Below are 17,195 nucleotides of genomic sequence, written 5' to 3'. Positions count from 1 at the left end.
TATGTGGTCTTTAATTTTTGCCTTTGCTACTGTTTTGATGAAAATATCCAGACCTGCTTCGCTCGGCATAAGTTCTGTAACATTTTTATCTTCGAAAAATAAACTTTTGCCTTGCTTGGGCACAAGTTCTGTAGGAATTAAGTTATGTGGCATAAGTTGTGTAGTATAATTTAGATTATGTCGAGTGTTTAAAATTTTGTCCCGGCATAATGTATGTGGATGTTATGATACATAAGATAAATGTAAATTGTGCCGAGCGAAATTTAAACTTATGCGGTTTTTCGGATTATGTTGAATGTTGAAAGTTTTGCCCGGCATAACTTGTGGGATGTTATGATACATATGCTGAAGCTAAACGTAAACTATGCCGAGTGAAATCTAATTTATTCGCGCCAAAAATGTTGAAGGGAAAAAATTTAAGATCACAAATTTGTGGGGTAAAAATTAAAGGCCAGCCCGAAATAGGGACATTTGTGCGAATGACCCCAACAAAAACTTGTAATGTGAAGTTATAAGGTATCATGTCCTGGGTAACAACAGAAAGTATAAATATGTAGAACTTCTATCATTTAGACCAAAAATATGTGGAGGAAATCAAGTTTTAAATTTTCAGAAACCTCATGATTGTATTTGGTTAAATGGCTTTTCATATTTTGATCGTCATAGTTACTCTCTAAGCTCAACACGTTAATTGTCATTGTATGATTCATGCAACAAAACCAACACCTAAGAGCCGTAAGATGAAGGCGTTACAAATGTCAATTTGGGTATTTTATTCGCACATCGGTGTTTTACTTGTTCTTAGATTTTTAAAGTATTTGAACGTCTTCCCACTTCGAAAAAATTCAAAATGCGGCTATCAAGTTTTGGCAAAAATAATTGAATTCAATCACATATGATTGAAATTCAGCCAAAAATTGTTGAACTTTAGCAATATAGGTTTGAAGTTTAGACAAAAATGACAGTTGCATGTGCTTGAACATCCAGAGGGCAACAACTATGATTTTGACTTTGGCTCGATGAGAGTAAAGTTAACTTTTCAAATTGTACACTCGGTTGATGTGATTGTCTTTTGTCTTTTTAAGAAAGCAGCCAGACATCATCAGATGAAATTTCTCTAGTTAATAAGCGAAAATGCATTTGAATCTGAACACATTTGATTAAAAAAAAGTAAATGGAAAGGAAGAGGGCCTTGCATTCATTGATTTAGAGAAAGCTTACGATAAAGTCCCGAGAGAAGCCCTATGGAGATATTTGGAGATTAGAGGGGTGTCGGTAGCATACATCAGGGCTCAGCCCTTAGCCCGTTTTATTTGCTTTGGTGTTGGATGTATTGACGAGCCACATTCAAGGGGAGGTGCCAAGGCGCATGTTATTTGCAGATGACATTGTATTGATTCACGAGATGCGGAGCAAGGTGAACGCCAGGTTGGAGGTTCGGAGACAGACCCTGAAGTCTAAAGGGTTCAAGTTGAGTAAGACGAAGATAATGTACGTGGAGTGCAAGTTCAGTACGGTGACAAGTGAGGCTGACGTGGCAGTGAAGTTGGATTGGCATGTCGTCCCAAAGAGGAGGAGTTTCAAGTACCTTGGGGCTATAATCCAAAATAATGGGGAGATTGACGAGGATGTTACACATCGTATTGGAGCGGGGTGGTTGAGATGGAGGCTTGCATCTGGTGTCCTGTGTGAGAAAAAGGTGCCACCAAGACTTAAAGGGAAGTTCTATGAGTAGTGGTTAGACCGGCGCTTTTCTATGGAGCAGAGTGTTGTGCAGTCAAGAACTCTCATGTCCAAAAGATAAAAGTTGCGGAAATGAGGATGTTGAGATAGATGTGTGGGCTTACTCGGAGAGATATGGTCAGAAATGAAGATACTTGGGATAGGGTGGGAGTAGCCTTCGTGGCAGACAAGATGCAAAAGGTGAGACTGAGATGGTTCGGACATGTCCATCGGAGAGACACTGATGCTCCGGTGAGGAGATGTGAGAGGTCGTGGAGACAGGCTTGGGAAGAGGCAGAGGTATGAGCCAAAGAAGTGTTGGGGAGCAGGTGATCGTGCAGACATGACAAGTCTTCGCCATCGGGGACATACGACCCTAGATAGGAGGGTGTGGAGATTGAGGATTAGGATAGAAGGCTAGCACTAGGATTAGTATTATTTTCGTCATTTTTATTTTAATATTCTCGTATTTCTTATTCTTAGTTTTTTATTACTACTTGTTGTTGCTTCTACTTTAGTTTTCTCACTATCCTGCTTATGTTTCTCTATTCCCGTATTTCTGCTTTACTTGAGCCGAGGGTCTATTGGAAACAACCTCTCTACCTACTAAGGTAGAGGTAAGGTCTGCGTACACTACCCTCTCCAGACCCCACTTGTGGAATTACATTGAATATATTGTTGTTGTTTTTGTTGTTGGATGTAAACACCTTCTTGTACAAAATAAATGGCGGGTTAAAATATCTCTTATTAGTGTTTTATGCGTATGTGCAAACAATTGAATATCACAATATAATTTTCTGCAAGTATGATTTTTTTTTTCAAATTATATTAACAAGTAGCATAATTTAATTTTCTACAAGTAAGTTAAATGATAGGATAGAGTCGAAGGTAAAAATTTATCCGCACCAAGTATTTACACTAAACCGAACTAATTAAGGTGAAGTGATAGACTCAGCTGATAACCCTAATAATCAGTAGTGAAGACCATACGAATTGAATCACCATTTAATCTAAACCGTGTAAGAGCTTTCAGAAATCAAGATTTTAAAATTGAAAAATGCCCAAAACCTATCTAAACAATCCTGGAATGCTGAAAAATAACGTTAGGCATTATGAGTATTGCTCATGGGGTCGTTCAAACCTCAGGTCAATCGGAGTTGGTTAAAATCATGACCTTAAATCCATATCAAACTTGGAATAAAACTGTTTTAGTAGTTTTTAGTGCTTAGTTTTTTTTTTTTTTTTTCCCCTTCTAATTTTATCACTTTAATACATGTTAAATCATCATGCTTGGGCATGATCCAATAAACAGTAATCAAAATTAACAACAAAATTTTAATTACATTTTTCATAAATTAAAATGAACACGAGAAATAAACAACATGTTCTGGAGAAATATTCAAGAACAGTTTTGGAAATTTTCTTTGTGTATATGTACAAGGACTATGTAATTTATACAATTACATGAATAATGAACTAAAAAATAAATCATAAATCCTATACAATTTGTCTACTCTTTATTGGTTGTACCTATAACAACTTAACTGAAGCATATTCCTATTCTATACTTAAAACCTTCTATGAAAATCACAGCTGTCTAGTACAAAAATCTAGTTATTTCATCTGGATGGGCCAATTCGTTGCTTATGCTTGTGTAGGGCTAATAAGTGGCCCAAATTTCTTTTTTCATTGATTCGGACGGATAGGCCTATTTCCCTTCTTTAAACCAAATAAGAGACTTCGATTTATCCGAAGTCTTTTTGTCACCACCCAAACCGATGAGTCGTGACGAGCGTCTGACCTCTAGCGACCAAACACCCCTACACTCATAGCTGAATCTTACTAAACATCAAGGGCCCATAATGGCATAAACTGATCTCATAAAAGGGAACATCAAAACTCGCACAATCTCGCATATATACACAATACGAGGAAGAACGAAAAGCCGGCCTAGGTCGCTACATATATCGTACACAAAAGAATAGAAGCTGAAACAAGGCTACATCATCGGCTACTACATACAACCGGCTACGACCTCTACCGGAATGAAAATGAGAAGCGGACGGGACAGTGGCCCCGTAATACCCATATGCATACACATCTCAAAGTGGTGGCATACCAAAAACCGACTCGCAAATGATCAAATGGAGCGTGCCGACCACCGCTAGATCTAGAGGTCCTACCGAACCGGGACCACCCGTTCCGTCTACCCGTACTACGCAGCATGAACGCAGCCCCCCGAGCAACGGGGAGTCAGTACGGATAATGTACTGAGTATGTAATATATACAAGAATCGTGAATAAGATCTGAACTCATAAGCTGAAATGACTATTTGCATGTACTGTATTTAACTAGTATCCGCGTATCCATAAACCGTATAACTGACAATGCCACTGTGGGCGTATAATATGCATGCTCATGCCTATCAATGAAGGTCATACATCTATATAAGTGTGCGTATATAACGCCTAATATATGTGCGTGTATAACGCCTGTAAAGCCTCTATGGCATCTCATCGTATCATATCGGCTCCTCTGCGGCCATAATCAATATCATCATCAATGTGCACCACCGACTGTGGTAATGCGTATATAACGCCTATCTCTCTTCCCATACCCCATATATATATATATATATATATATATATATATATATATATATATATATATATATATATATATATATATATATTCGCGTGTATAACGCCTTTTGGTCACTTCGGTCAATGTACACGGATATATAATGAATGTAATGCAAGAATAAACCGTATGCATACAAACCGGATATCTATACCGGGACCCATAAACAAAGGAATCATCATAAACGGTACATGAACATCAAAGATCAAGTACTCCTAATGCTTCTAAGAGTAGAATAATATGGGAGCTCGCTTACTTGCTCGTTGGCTCATATCATAGATCATGCCATGAAAGAAAAAAGGATAGCCTTAACATACCTCGACGTATATCAAATCGCCCAACCTCTACCCCTTGAACTTGTAAATCTACAATTAAGATAACATAGGCCTCAATTAGACTATTAACCTCGCCATACCGACCATCCTCAAATACATATAAAGCTTTAACGACTCTAGACAATATTTTTCTTGTAAGCTCAATAACTCTTCAACTTCAATCGATTCAACCTTAACCACAACAACAATAACAACACTTATATATAAATATATATATACTCAAATTTATCCCCAATCATCTCTTAAAATAGCCTCAAGTCACTACATTACCCTTCATCAACTTACCACTTCCACAAATGCCCTCTCTTTACTTAGAATTACTAAAATTCTTGATAATCAACTTAAATATAAGGGTAGAAATCATTTACATACCTTGAGGGGTCTAAAAAAAGAATCACTTCAACTTCAACCCCCTAAGCTTCACAACCTTGAAGAAACCCTAGAAGCAACCTTGTCAAATCTTCACTAATATGATGGAAAATATTGGGAGAGAAAATATTAGGTTTTTTTTTTTTTTTTTAAATTTGGAATGGAGGAAAATGAGAAATAATGTCGTGGCTCCTATATTTATACTTGAAAGTCAAAAAGCTACAGCGGTCCGGTTCGACGAGCTGGTCGATGGCCCGTCGATGTGTCGACGGTCCATTGACTTACTCCGTCGACCTGCGCCTGCAGATGCAAGGCTGCGGGACCCTGTCGACGCCGCACATCAACTGTCCGTCGACTATGTCGATGACCCGTCGACGATGACTGGTGTCTGCAAATTTTTGTCTGATTCAGTTCAGATCACGTTGATTCGATTCGTTCAACTTCTAACTCTATAAATTGCCAGGAATATCTGTTGGTACCCTTATACACGGGATAGGACACCTTCTACCTCCAAACTTGCGCTCGGGTCTCTATTTCAAGGGCATACCCGACTAGGAAACTATAGGTTCTACTACTACGAAAGCAAGGGGTGTAACATTCTCTCTCCCCACTCCCCCCAAACATTCGTTCCCGAATGTTTGAACAATCCTGGGTTATAAACATTTCGACAGAGTTTCCCCTGTACTTATACCAATCCATCCTGCACACAGTAACCCAGAATAATGCCACATAGGGCCACATATTGCAACATACAATACCATGGCCTCACATGACCAATCACGATAACTGAAAGGAGATAATACCTGGGGCCGATGATGCCTCAATCGAACCCCCATCGTTGGGAACAAATGCGGGTACTCAGTCTTCATTGCCTCTTCCGCTTCCCAAGTCACTTTCTCAACATTCTTATTCCTCCATAAAACTTTAACTGAAGCTACATCCTTGGTCCGCAGCCGACGGACCTGTCTGTCCAATATAGCCACTGGAACCTCTTCGTATGATAACTGCTCGGTCACTTGGATATCATCTACTGGTACAACTCTTGAAGGATCTTCGATACATTTACGAAGCATAGATACATGAAATACTGGATTTACCGACTCTAATTCAGAAGGCAATTCTAGCTCATATGCCACCGTGCCCACCATTTAACGATCTTATATGGCCCAATATATCGAGGGCTCAACTTACCCTTCTTGACAAACCTCATCACTCCCTTCATGGGCGAAACTTTCAGGAACACCTAATCGTCTATCTCGAACTCTAGCTTACGTCACCGATTATCCGCATAGGATTTATGTCGACTCTGAGATGTTAGCAACCTCTCTCTAATCGCTTTCACGTTATCAACTGCTTGCTGAATTAAGCCTACTAACTGATTCTCCCCGATATCGAACCATCCTATGGGGGATCTGCATCTCCGCCCATATATAAGGCCTCGCAGAGCCATCCGAATACTAGAATGGTAATCGTTGTTATATGCAAACTCGACAAGAGGCAAATGATCATCCCAATCGCTTGAAAGTTAAGTACACAAGCTCTAAGAATATCCTCAAGGGTCCAGACAAGACGCTTGCCGTCTATCTCGTTCGGGGGTGAACGCAAGTGATTAAGACTCACTCGAGTCCCCCAATCCCCGCTCGAAAAGACTCCAAAATTTAGCTATGAACTCGTGCTCCCTATCCGAAATAATGGCCGTAGGAACACCTACGAAGTCGTACAATCTCCTTAAGATAAAGCTTTGCATAATCCTCGGCTACGCAAAAGTAGTTCGATGGCCAGTGGAAGCGGCTGACTTTGTAAGCCTATCAACTATGACCCATACCGAATCACACTTCTGCTGAGTACGGGGCAACCCTGTAATAAAGTCCATATTAATTACCTCCCACTTCCATGTCGGAATTTCCATAGATTGCAATAAATCTCCGGGCTTCTGGTGCTCTATTTTGACCTGCTGACAATTTAGACACTGTGCAACAAATTCTGCTATATCTCTCTTCATACCATCCTACCAATAAACTTGTTTGAGATCATGGTACATCTTTTTTGAGCCTGGATGAATAAAATAGCGGGAGTAATGCGCCTCCCCCATAACCTACTGACGGAGTCCTGCAATATGAAGAGCACATAACCTACCTCGATACCTGAGTACTCTATCACCTGTAATAACAAAGGGTGTCTTTTCTTTCTGAGGTGCTGTATCTCGGTAATGAATTAAAATCGGTGATCCTCATACTAACGCTCCTTATCTCTACTACCAAGGATAACACCACCGTGTCTTGAACAAGAACTCCCGCATTACCCGACCTATCAATCGAACTCCGAGGCTAGCTAATCATGAACCCTCACGTACCATTTCTCTCTCTCTCGGCGCACGTGTGACAAGATACCCATAGATTTACAACCGAGGGCATCGGGCCACGTCTTCCCGGATGGTGCGTAATATCCACATCATAGTCTTTTAACCACTCTAACCATCGCCCGACGCAATTTCAAGTCCTTCGCTTAAAGATATATTCTGTGAGAATCTTAAGATCAGTATAGATATCAACACGGACACCGTATAAGTAGTGCCTCCATATCTTCAAGGCATGAATCACCGCCGCTAACTCAAGATCACGGGTTGGATAATCCTTCTCGTGTTTCTTTTCAACCGCCCGGAAGCATAAGCGACAACCTTACCGTGTCAATAGACAGCCATTGCCCCAATCCAACACCCGAAGTATCACAGCATACCACATAGCCATCGCTTTCCTTCGGAAGAGTAAAACTCCGGGCCAAGTCAACTTATACTTCAACGATGAAAACTCGTCACAAGCATCCGTCCATTGGAACTTAGCCGATTTCGAGTCAACTTAGTCAATGGGCCGAAAGAGAGGAAAATCCTTCTACAAAACTTCTATAGAACTCGGCCAAGCCCAAGAAACTACATATCTCGTCAAAAGCGCAAAGGGGCCTGGCCAATTCTTCATAGCTTTAATCTTTTGGACATCCACTCTAATTCCTTCGTCTAAAATAATGTGACCCAGAAAAGCCACAGAATTCAACCAGAACTCACACTTAGAAAACTTAGTATACCACTCTTTTCCTCAAATAATTCCAAGCACTGTCCGTAGATGTTCTGCATGATCAACCTCTGACAGCAAATAAATCAGAATATCATCTATGAACACAATCATGAACAAATCTAGAAAGGGCCTGAATACACGATTTATCAAATCCATGAATACGGCTGGGGCATTAGTTAGCCCGAACGACATAACACGAAACTTATAGTGGCCATATCTAGTTCGGAATGCCGTCTTTGGAATATCCTCCTCCTTCATCCTAACCTGGTGGTACCCCAATCTTAAGTCTATCTTCGAGAAGTATTTACCGCCTTGCAACTGATCAAATAAATCATCGATCCTCGGGAGAGGATACTTATTCTTTACAGCCACTTTATTCAATTGCCTATAATCAATACACATTCGCAAAGAGCCATCCTTCTTTCTTATAAACAACACTGGCGCTCCCCACGGCGATGTAATAGGCCTAATAAAGCCCTTCTCGAGTAAATCTTTCAATTGCTCCTTCAACTCTTTCAACTCCGTTGCGTGCCATCCTATGCTAAGGATAGATATTGGTCGAGTGTCTCGAAATAGATCGATAGCAAAACTTCAATCTCTCTCTTTGGGGAATGCTCGGAAGCTCATTCAGAAACACCGGGAACTCACAACCACAGAATGACCGAAGAGTCGGCGACTCCGCCAAAGACATCTCGAACTCGAACTAGGTGAAAAATATACCCTTTTTCGACCATCTTCTTCGTCTTAAGGTAGAAATAAAACCTACCTCTAGGCAAATAAACATTGCCCTTCCAATCTAGGGATCGGCTCGCCCGGAACCGGAATCGAACCATCTTTGCTCTACAATCAACATTAGCATAACAAGAAGCCAACCAGTCCATGCCCATAATAACATCAAAATCAACCATATCTAACTCAATCAGGTCTGCTACGGTATGGCGGTTACAAACTATAACAACACAATCTTGGTATATTCGCCTAGCTATAACCGGATCACCGACTGACGTAGACACCTCAAAAGGTTTAATCAACTCGGGTTCTATCCCAAACTTGCCAGCAACAAAGGGCGTAACATAGGATAAAGTGGAACCCGGATCAATCAGTGCATAAACATCGTGGAAGGAAACTGATAATATACCTGTAACAATATTAGGAGACGTCTTGCGGTCCTGTCTACCAGCCAATGCATACACGCGGTGCTGAGGACCGCTCGAGCTGGATGCTCCACTCATCCCTCTACCTCGCCTTGCTGGAGTTTGAAAAACTTGCCCTGGCGGTGCACCGTGTACAGCGAGAGCGCCCAACGTACCCCCGTAGGCCGAACCATACCTCGTACTAAAACCCCCATCGGGCACCCCCTCATCCTATGGCCTACGCCCACAAGCATAGAAACCATCCGAGCTCACCGACACCGACTCTGCATGTAACTTGCCACACTGGGTACACCGCGGCAAAGGGGGCCTCATCTGGCCTGACTCTGGTCGGTACTGAGAGCCTGACGCTCTAGAACTCTGGCTCGCTCCGGAATAAGAAGATCGGTTAAACCTCGGACCTGAAAACCGCGGGGGTGCACTCCCTACCGGTTGATAAGAATATCTGGAATGTTGTTGTCTCTGTCCTCCCCTGAACTCACCAACCATATCAAAAGATCTAGCCCTCTTACCACGGCCTCTGTCATGCACGCGCTCTATCCTTCGTTGGAGTTGCGATCCTCCAAATTCTGTGCATACGCCTGTATATGGGAGATATCCATGCTCGGGTGGAAGCGCAAAGAGCAGACACCATCTATCAAGTGTGGCCCTAGACTAGCAACAAAGCGATGAACTCTATCCTCCATCTCAACCACTATGGCTGGGGCATATCTAGCTAAGGAATTGAAGTGTACACAATACTCTTGAACATTCATACTGCCCTACTCAATACGAAGGAACCTGTCTACTCGGGCCCGTCGGACCTTTGGTGGTAAATAATGGCGAAGAAAAGCATCTGAGAACTCTCGCCACACAGCAGGAGAGGCATTTTCTCCCCTAGATAACTCCTATGCCTGATACCACTGTATCGCAATATCTCGGAGTCTATATGAAGCCAACTCTACTGACTCAACCTCATCCGCGTGCATAACCCTTAAGGTCCTCTGCATACCATCAATGAAATCCTGAGGGTCCATATTTTGCTTTACCACAGAAAACTCGGGAGGACCTAACCCAAGGAAGGTCTTAACCCTCGAACTACCGGCCCTGTCTGCCTGGTCAACACCAACTCTCGCCGCCGAGCCCGGCGGCTACTAAACGGGTCAACAACCGTACAGGGCGTCTCGCACATCCTGGCACTGTGCATCCGGCTGAGGAACTGGGGCAGGTGCGGGAGGCGGGGTATGCGATGTCTCAGATGGCCCCTCACTCTGAATATTATCCTGGGCCCTCGTGGCCTGCCGAATACGACTAGTGGCCTCACCGACCGCTCTCTTGCCCTTCTGGGCAGTTGTAGCATTCTTGCGGGGTATTACTAAAATCATAACAATTTATCAGAAAGCGAACGCTTAACACAGATCTCTATCGCACAATCTAAGAGAGAAAGAATGACATCATCCTAAATGTCCTGTAGCCTCTTATTTAAAAGTGTGGTGCACAACACGCCCATAAACAAGACTCTACTAGACACGGTCGCAGAGACAACCCTAAGTGAATCGCTCGATACTCGTCACAACCCAACCGATGAGTCGAGTGAGCGTCTCGACTCTAGCGACCAAACACCCCTACACTTATATCTCGAATCTTACTAAACATCGAGGGCCCATAATGGCATAAACCGATCTCATAAAAGGGAAACATCAAAACTCGCACAATGACATATATATACACGACATGCAAAAAGAAGGGCAAGCAAGCCCAGGTCACTACATATACTGTACACAAAAGAATAGAAACCGACAAGGCTACATCATCGGGCTACTACATACAACTTCCTACAGACCTCTACTGGAATGAAAGCTGTAGAAGGGATGGGACAGGGCCCCGTCATACCTATATACATACACATCTCAAAAGGGTGGCATACCAAAAAACCGACGCCAGCCTCCGAATCAAATGGAGCGCATCGACCACCGCTAGATTCGAGGTCTACCGAGCCGGACCACCGTTCGTCCGCACTCCGTACCGCAGCATGAACGCAGCCCCCCGAGCAACGGGGAGTCAGTACGGATAATGTACTGAGTATGTAAGGCATAAGAACAACATATATATATATACAAGAATCATGAATAAGATCTGAACTCATAAGCTGAAATGACTATCTCGTATGTGTGTATGAACTAGTATCTCGCTCAGTACGCATAAATCTCGTGTAACCGACCATGCCATTGTGGGCGTATAATATACATGCTCATGCCTATCAACGAAGGTCATACATCTATATAAGCGCGCGTATATAATGCTCGATATATGTGTGTGTATAACGCCTGTAAAGCCTCTATGGCATCTCATCGTATCATATCGGCTCCTCCGCGGCCATAATCAATATCATCAATGTGCACCCGCCAATCGGTGGTAATGCATATATAACGCCTATCTCTCTTCCCATATATATATATATATATATATATATATATATATATATATATATATATATATATATATATATTCGCGTATATAACGCCTTTTGGTCACGGGTCAATGTACATGGATATATAATGAATGTAATGCAAGAATAAACTGTATGCATACAACTGGATATCTACACCTGGACCCATAAATAGAAGGGATCATCATAAACGGGGTACATGAACATCAAAGACTGAAGTACTCCTAATGCTTCTAAGAATAGAATAATATAGGAGCTCGCTTACTCGCTCGTTGGCTCATATCATAGGATCATGCCAAAAGAAAGAAAGGATAGCCTTAACATACCTTAACGTATATCAAATCGCCCAACCTCTACCCCTTGAACTTGTAACTCTACAATTAAGATAACATAGGCTTCAATTAGACTATTTACTTCGCTTACTGACCATCCTCAAATACATATAAAGCTTAACGACTTGTAGACAATATTTTCCTTGTAAGCTCAATAACTCTTCAACTTCACAATTGATTCAACCTTAACCACAACAACAATAACAACACTTATATATAAATATATATACTCAAATTTATCCCCAATCATCTCTTAAAATAGCCTTAAGTCACTACATTACCCTTCATCAACTTACCACTTTCACAAATACCTTCTTTTTACCTAGAATCACTAAAATTCTTGATAATCAACGTAAATATAAGGGTAGAAATCATTTACATACCTTGAGGGGTCTAAGATCCCAAGAATCACTTCAACTTCAACCCCCTAAGCTTCACAACCTTCAAGAAACCCTAGAAGCAACCTTGTTCTTCACAAGCTCGGGTTTACGGGGTTCGGGTCTTGTCAAATCTTCACTAATATGATGAAAAATATTGGGGGAGAAAATATTAGGGTTTTTCTAAATTGGAATGGAGGAAAATAAGAAATAAGGTCGTGGCTCCTATATTTATACTTGGAAGCCAAAAAGCTACAGTGGTCTGGTTCGACGAGCGGGTCGACGGCCCGTTGACTTGCTCCGTCGACCTGCGCCTGCAGATGCAAAGCTGCGGGACCCTGTCGATGCCGTACATTGATGGTCCATCGACCATGTCGACTACCCGTTATTAATGACTGGTGTCTGCAGATTTTTTTTGATTCAGTTCAGATCGCGTCGATTCGATTCGTTCAATTTCTAACTCTATAAATTGCCCGGAATATTTTGCTGGTACCCTTGTACATGGGATAGGACACTTTCTACCTCCAAACTCGAGATCGGGTCTCTATTCCAAGGCATACCCAGCTAGCAAACCATAGGTTCTACTACTACGAAAGCGAGGGGTGTAACACTTTTATTGAGTTTCAACTGATTTGAATTCCTCTTTCCCTTTCTCTTTGCTCAAAACCCTTTCTACAATTGTTGATGATTTATTATTCTCAATATCCCTCCTCAAGGTGGAGGGGAGTGAAGTGAGCCCCAACTTGTTGAGAATAAGATGATGAGAAGGTCCCGACAAGGGTTTCATAAAAACATCGATGAGCTGATCTCTTGAGGAACAAACGAAAGAGAGATGAGACCGGAGAGGAGTTGCTGTCAAACAAAATGATGGTCAAGTTCCACGTGTTTCATCCTTTCATGAAACACGGGATTCCGAGAAATATGGATCGCCACATGACTATTGGAATGAATAAGGACCATCAACGACTGAAAATAGGACAGATCTGAAAGTAATTGAGTTAACCATGTTAACTCTGCCACCAAACGTCTCATCGATCTATATTTAGCCTCTGCTAAAGAAAGTGAGACATATGCCTCTTTTTTCGACTTCCACAAGATAGGGGAACCGCTTAGGCTGATTACAAAACCACTAATGAAATGACGAGAGTCCCGGCATGAAGCCCAGTCAGCATCGCATAAAGCTTGGAGGGAATATAATAGAGAAGCAGACAAGATCAAACCTTGATGAGGGTTTCCTTTGATGTATCTTAGTAATCGAATAGCTGCTATAAAATGATCCACACAAGGTCGTTGCATGTATTGACTTAATGTCAAAACAACAAAATATAAATCCGGCCTTGTGTGGGTTAAATAGTTAAATTTTTCGATGAGATGCCGATATAAAGCAGGATCTGACATTAAATTTCCTGATTCTGCAATCAATTTGTGTGAAGGATCTTGTGGCCGTGAAATGTAGGAATCAGCATTATCGGGTCCTCGTGCCCAGAATGAGTGTCCTCTTGCTTCAGCCGTCTTTTGTAGGCTTTTAACCAAATACTGGCCATAACACTATAATTCACCAACTCGGGGATACCTCCAGCCATGCTTTACAGGATTAGAGGGATATCTTAGCTCCCTACATGGGCCTAGTCCAACAATCTTGATATATATATTCACGGACAGAGCAGGATGACGAAACCCTAAATGTCTCTCGTGGAGAATTGACGAAGAGTGAGTTTTGAGAGGCTGCACTGCTGTAGAGGTCTATTTTGATTATATAAGAAGCTTTCGAGTTGAATTTGATGAGTTCTTTGAGGATGGTATTATTCCCTGGTTGAAGTTAGACTAGGCCCATGTGGGGAGCTAAGACCTCTAATCCTATAAAGCATGACTGGAGGTATCCCCCAGTTAGTGAATTCCAGTGTTATGACCAGTATTTGCTGAAAAGCCTACGGAAGGCGACTGAAGAAAGAAGACACTCATTTTGGGCACGAGGACCCGATAATGCTGGTTCCTACATTTCACAGCCACAAAAGACTAGATTTTTTTGTGACCGGGCTAATTATGATGGGTATTATGGTAGGTTTTTCTTCAATTGGTACTCTCAAGTTCTGGTTGACCATGCAGATCGCGTGCTTTCTTTAGCCAAGTTAGCTTTTGATGGGACCTGCATTGCTGCAAAGCTATCAGGAATTCATTGGTGGTATAAGACAGCTAGCCATGTTGTTGAATTAACAACTGGGTTTTATAACCCGAGCAATCGAGATGGTTATGTTGTCATCGCGGCAATGCTGAAGAAGCATGAAGCTGTATTGAACTTCAAGTGTCTTTGAAATGAGCATGTTAGAGCAGGCAGTGGACTTCTCTGAGGCTTCAGGTGATCCTGAAGGATTAGCTTGGCATGTGCTAAATGCGGCTTGGGATGTTTCTCTGCCAGGTTGCAGTGACAATGCACTTCTGTGTCAAGATAGAAGAGCCTACAATTGTTTACTGGAAAAAGCAAAACCCTTGAATGATCCGGATGGGAAGCATATTTTTTGCTTTTACCTACCTTAGGCTCAGTCCCCTTCTCATGGATGGACAGAACTACATGGAATTTGAACGATTTGTTAAGCGAATGCATGGTAAAGGATTGGAAGGCTTCCAACTCTCTGTCAGTTATTTTGATAGATTTGTGGTAGACTAGTTTATGATTACTTTGGGTAGAATTTTTTGGATCAATACTTGAGGGTTCAAAACATGTCTACAAAACTTAGATATCAGTATGGATTGGACTTAGGATTAAAAAAAAAAAAAAACTGGAGAAAAATGAGATGCATCAAATTCTAATAATAAATCTGAGGTATACTTTCTTTGAGTAATAATAATTACATGATCTTCACGTAGTACTTCCATGCCTAAGAAATAGTGAAGAAGGCCAATGTCTTTGATTTTGAACTCAGACTTAAGAAAAACCTTAAGAGCTTGAATTTCAACTTGATTACCCCCTGTGATAAGAATAACATCCATATAGACAGCAATTATGGAAATAGAATTGGTTGATCTTTTAAAAAAATAGGGAATAGTGATTAAGTAAAGCAACAAAACCTTTGAACCTCAAAGCACCTGCAAGCCTGGCATACTACTGCGTAGATGCTTGCTTCAAACCATAGAGAGATTTTCTCAATTTGCAAACCAAATTAGAACCATATGTAGTCATACTAGCTGGAAATTTCATGTAAACCTTTTCTTACAATTCACCTTGCAAGAAAGCATTGTTTACAACAAATTTAAAAATAGGCCACTTCTTCTTAGCTGCAATAGCAAGTAAACATCTGATGGTGGTCATTTTCACAACTGAGGAAAATGTTTCATTGAAATCAATTCCCTCTTTTTGAATACCACCCCTTATGGCCAACCTTGCCTTCAGCCTTTCAATTGTACTGTCTGTATGTTGTTTGACTTTATAGACCCATCTACATAGAGAGTCTTTCTACCTTAAGGAAGAGCAACAACATCCCATGTGTGATTTGATTGTAGAGCCTCAATTTCACTGTCTATTGCTTATTTCCACCCTGGATGAATATATTCCTGAAAATAATTTGTTGGTTCTGTTATATTAGAAATAGAGCGTAAGATGACTTGACTAGGTAAAGAGAAACCTTGGAAGGAAAGGCTTGTGGGATTGGTAGGTGTGGCAAAACAAGATTCAGTGACAGGACTGAAAAAGATAATGTTGCAAAAATAGTCTTTCAAATGTGTAGGTAAGACCCCTTTATTAGTTCTAGTAGATCCTCTGACATCTACAGTAGGGGTAGAATAAGGAGGTGAGGGTGGTGTATTAATAAATGACTCGTCAAGATTAGTTTGAAGATGGGGTAGGAGATGAACAAGGTATAGGTGAGCAATCAGATAAATCTGAAATTAGAGTTGTGGATGATGGAGCGTTTGAGGTTGATGTATTAGGAACTCAATGTGTAGTTGGAGGAAGTGTAAAAGAGTTAGTGAAGGTATCAGGAGACGGGGCAGGAAAAATAGGAGGAGTAGAAGAGAATGACTAATTGATGAAAGGAAAAATATCTTCATAAAAGTGAACATCTCTGGACACAAATATTTTCCTGGTGCTTAATTTTAACAACTTGTATCCCTTTTGATCACAGAGTATCTAAGAAATATAAAGGTTTAGCTCTTGGGGCAAACTTTCCCCTTCCTTGTGCTAAAGTGTTGGCGTAACACAAACAACCAAAATATTTTAAGAGTTTATAAGAAGGTGATTTGCCAAAAATAATTTCATAAGGAGTTTTACCATGAAGTACCCTAGAAGGTAGTCTATTAATTAAATAAGTAGCTATCAAAAGACATTCTCCCCAATAGGAAATAGGAACTTGAGATTGAAATAATAGTGCGCTTGCTATTTCTAGCAAATGACTGTGTTTCCTCTTAACTACCCCATTTTGTTGAGGGGTAGCAACACGTGAGGTCTGATGAATGATGCCCTGTGAACTGAAAAATCAATGGCTACTGCACTTTAACCCAATTCTAATGCATTGTCTGATATGATAACCTTCACTTTAGTATTGAATTGTCTGTCAACCATCTGTAAGAAGCATTGCAAAAGTGGAAATGCATTGCTCTTAGTTATCAACAATAGGTCCAACTGCCCCTACTATAATCATCAACTATAGTCAGAAAATATCTCTAGTTATTATAAGTAGGACCTTTGTAAGGTCCCCACGTATCAACAAAAATTAAATAAAAAATAGACTTGGTGGAGATTTGACTGTTTGGAAAAGGCAGCCTAGACTGCCTTGCTC

At 41.1% G+C, this 17,195-nt stretch overlaps 1 pseudogene; it reads left to right on the top strand.

Annotated features, from left to right (window-relative positions):
- Nucleotides 1-1,857: 1,857 nt before the first annotated feature.
- On the top strand, nucleotides 1,858-16,442 carry LOC132057827 (beta-amylase 2, chloroplastic-like; annotated as a pseudogene).
- Nucleotides 16,443-17,195: the final 753 nt, after the last annotated feature.

This window comes from Lycium ferocissimum, chromosome 5 (assembly GCF_029784015.1).
Source record: "Lycium ferocissimum isolate CSIRO_LF1 chromosome 5, AGI_CSIRO_Lferr_CH_V1, whole genome shotgun sequence".
Taxonomy (NCBI): Eukaryota; Viridiplantae; Streptophyta; class Magnoliopsida; order Solanales; family Solanaceae; genus Lycium; species Lycium ferocissimum.
This window is presented reverse-complemented; position numbering and strand designations above follow the sequence as displayed.